Source organism: Mauremys reevesii, unplaced genomic scaffold, assembly GCF_016161935.1.
Source record: "Mauremys reevesii isolate NIE-2019 unplaced genomic scaffold, ASM1616193v1 Contig14, whole genome shotgun sequence".
NCBI lineage: Eukaryota > Metazoa > Chordata > Testudines > Geoemydidae > Mauremys > Mauremys reevesii.
In genome coordinates, this window is record NW_024100760.1 from 912,532 (window position 1) to 916,816 (window position 4,285).

Below are 4,285 nucleotides of genomic sequence, written 5' to 3' on the forward strand. Positions count from 1 at the left end.
AGAGCAATTCAGAGCAGTCCCTCCACTTCACCTTCTTTAGCCTCCAGAGTGTTAAGAGACTCCTAAGAGCATGGAGAGAAAAGAGCACGGCATGCATTGAATGAGTCCTGTGCTAAACACTGTATATAATTTTGTAATTAATCATGCATATACACCAGGGGGCAGAGTTAGGGGTGCATGGGCAACCTTCATTCTTGTATTTCCTAACTTTTGCATGCTTGATTTTGTACCCTGAGCATTCTTTTAACATAGGTTGTTTTTTTTTCTCCCCATGTATTATGTATTTCTAGCTCTATATGTAGATCCATATAGAATTCTCTGCAGCACAGAGTGGGAAGTGTGCCACTAGGGGCATTTTATAGCAACTATCTGACACACAGAACATGTGTATTGCTCTCTCCTGACAGCTCCCTATCAATTCCTTCCTAACAACCCTGTTATTGGAGTCATTGGACCAGACATTATCCTTCCATGCCAGTGCTCAGTCACTAAGTAAACTGGAAGCTTCAAAGTGCAGTGGAAGCTGTTTACACCATCAGTATTAATCCATGAGATCTCCAACAGTGGAGGAATATGGGCAGAAACACAAGGGGAGAGACATCAGGGTTGAACGGAGCTGTCTGTCACAGATATGAATCAGGGGAACTTCTCGCTGAAGCTCAAGTATGTCAAGGCCTCTGACAAAGCAGAATACATCTGCAGCCTGGATTCTGGGAGCTGGTACGATGAGATGGTAGTTGAACTGTGTGTGACAGGTTAGTGATCCAGCTTCTTGGTTTATGACACATAAATGCCAAATCTTCCAATGCCTCTTAGATATGTCATTGTCTGGGGAAAAAAAACTTTAAACTTTTGGGACCCAGTATGGAAAAACTGGAAATTTGGGGGAAAATTGAAAAGAAACTGTTATAGGAAATATTTTCTCTCTCTGAATGAACAGTGAAAGAGGAAGGAAAAAAGGAAAAACTTGTGCTATGCTACCATTTCCAAGTATATATTAGTAACTGTCTAAGTTACATTTTACTGGTTCATAGGATGGCTAATTTTGTCTACAATTATGTCAGTTTCTGTATGTATGATGATAATGCACTATTAAAAAATCTGTTATAACTATGAAGTTTGGATACACAGCCAAATTTACTGTTGGGTCTTAATAACTGTGAGCAACCGTTTTCGTGTTCTCTCCACAGGTACTAGTGCAGAGAGTGGAGTGGATGATACATCTGAGGGAACAGAGCAGAAGGAGACTCCACTGATTGGAAGGCATGAGATGCACCGTCCTAGGGATGGGGGTTCCACAACCACCACTCCCAAGAGGAGGAGGAGGAGGGTGGTGGTGGTCGGGGACTCTCTCCTCAGGGGGACGGAGTCATCTATCTGCCGCCCTGACTGGGAAAACCGAGAGGTGTGCTGCTTGCCAGGGGCTAGGATTCACGATGTGACGGAGAGACTGCCGAGACTCATCAAGGCCTCGGATCGCTACCCCTTCCTTCTTCTCCACGTGGGCACCAATGATACTGCCAAGAATGACCTTGAGCGTATCACTGCAGACTACGTGGCTCTGGGAAGAAGGATAAAGGAGTTTGAGGCGCAAGTGGTGTTCTCGTCTATCCTCCCTGTGGCAGGGAAAGGCCAGGGTAGAGACCGTCAAATAGTGGAAATCAACGAATGGCTACGCAGATGGTGTCGGAGAGAAGGGTTTGGATTCTTTGACAATGGGATGGTCTTCCAAGAAGAAGGATTGCTAGGCAGAGACGGGCTCCACCTCACGAAGAGAGGGAAAAGCGTCTTTGCAAGCAGGCTGGCTAACCTAGTGAGGAGGGCTTTAAACTAGGTTCACTGGGGGAAGGAGACCAAAGCCCCGAGGTAAGTGGGGAAGTGGGATACCGGGAGGAAGCACAAGCAGGAGACTGCAAGAGGGGAGGACTCCTGTGTCAGACCGAGAAAGTGGGACAATCAGTGAGTTATCTTAAGTGCCTATACACAAATGCAAGAAGCTTGGGGAACAAGCAGGGAGAACTAGAAGTCCTGGCACAGTCAAGGAATTATGATGTAATTGGAATAACAGAGACTTGGTGGGATAACTCACATGATTGGAGTACTGTCATGGATGGATACAAACTGTTCAGGAAGGACAGGCAGGGCAGAAAAGGTGGGGGAGTTGCGTTGTATGTAAGAGAGCAGTTTGACTGCTCAGAGCTCCAGTATGAAACTGCAGAAAAACCTGAGAGTCTCTGGATTAAATTTAGAAGTATGAACAACAAGGGTAATGTCGTGGTGGGAGTCTGCTACAGACCACCAGACCAGGGGGATGAGGTGGACGAGGCTTTCTTCCGGCAACTAACAGAAGTTGCTAGATCGCAGGCCCTGGTTCTCATGGGTGACTTTAATCACCCCGATATCTGCTGGGAGAGCAATACAGCAATGCACAGGCAATCCAGGAAGTTTCTGGAAAGTGTAGGGGACAATTTCCTGGTGCAAGTGCTGGAGGAACCAACTAGGGGAAAAGCTCTTCTTGACCTGCTGCTCACAAACAGGGAAGAAATAGTAGAGGAAGCAATAGTGGATGGGAACCTGGGAGGCAGTGACCATGAGATGGTCGAGTTCAGGATCCTGACACAAGGAAGAAAGGAGAGCAGTAGAACAGAGACCCTGGACTTCAGAAAAACAGACTTTGACTCCCTAAGGGAACTGATGGGCAAGGTCCCCTGGGAGAATAACATGACGGGGAAAGGAGTCGAGGAAAGCTGGCTGTATTTTAAAGAATCCTTATTGAGGTTGCAGGAACAAACCATCCCGATGTGTAGGAAGAAAAGTAAATATGGCAGGTGACCAGCTTGGCTTAACAGTGAAATCCTTGCTCGTCTTAAACACAAAAAAACAGCTTACAAGAAGTGGAAGATTGGACAAATAACCAGGGAGGAGTATAAAAGTATTTCTCAGGCATGCAGGTGTGAAATTAGGAAGGCCAAATCACACTTGGAGTTGCAGCTAGCCGGAGATGTTAAGAGCAACAAGAAGGGTTTCTTTAGGTATGTTAGCAACAGGAAGAAAGTCAAGGAAAGTGTGGGCCCCTTGCTGAGTGAGGGAGGGAACCTAGTGACGGAGGATGTGGAGAAAGCTAGTGTACTCAATGCTTTTTTTGCCTCTGTCTTCACAGACAAGGTCAGCTCCCAGACAGCTGCACTCTGCCACACGGTATGGGGAGGAGGTGACCAACTCTCTGTGGAGAAAGAAGTAGTTCGGGACTATTTAGAAAAGCTGGACGAGCACAAGTCCATAGGGCCGGATGCGCTGCATCCGAGGGTGCTAAAGGAGTTGGTCGATGAGATTGCAGAGCCATTGGCCATTATCTTTGAAAAATCTTGGCGATCGGGGGAGGTCCCAGATGACTGGAAAAAGGCTAATGTAGTGCCCATCTTTAAAAAAGGGAAGAAGGAAGATCCAGGGAACTACAGGCCAGTCAGTCGCACCTCAGTCCCTGGAAAAATCATGGAACAGGTCTTCAAGGAATCAATCCTGAACCACTTAAAGGAGGGGAAAGTGATCAGGAACAGTCAGCATGGATTCACCAAGGGCAAGTCATGCCTGACTAACCTAATTGCCTTCTATGATGAGATAACCGGCTCTGTGGATGAGGGGAAAGCAGTGGATGTGCTATTTCTGGACTAGCAAAGCTTTTGATAGAGTCTCCCACAGTATTCTTGCCAGCAAGTTAAAGAAGTCTGGGCTGGATGAATGGACTGTAAGGTGGATAGAAAACTGGCTAGATGGTCGGGCTCAACGGGTAGTGATCAATGGTTCCATGTCTAGTTGGCAGCCAGTATCAAGTGGAGTGCCCCAAGGGTCGGTGCTGGGGCCAGTTTTATTCAATATCTTCATTAACGATCTGGAGGATGGTGTGGACTGCACCCTTAGCAAGTTTGCAGATGACACTAAACTGGGAGGAGTAGGGATAGGATACAGAGGGACCTAGACAAATTAGAGGATTGGGCCAAAAGAAATATGATGAGGTTCAACAAGGACAAGTTCAGAGTCCTGCACTTAGGACGGAAGAATCCCATCCACTGCTACAGACTAGGGACCGAATGGCTGGGTAGCAGTTCTGCAGAAAAGGACCTAGGGGTTACGATGGACGAAAGCTGAATATGAGTCAACAGTGTGCCCTTGTTGCCAAGAAGGCTAATGGCATTTTGGGTTGTATAAGTAGGGGCATTTCCAGCAGATGAAGGGATGTGATCATTCCCCTCTACTCAGCACTGGTGAGGCCTCATCTGGAGTACTG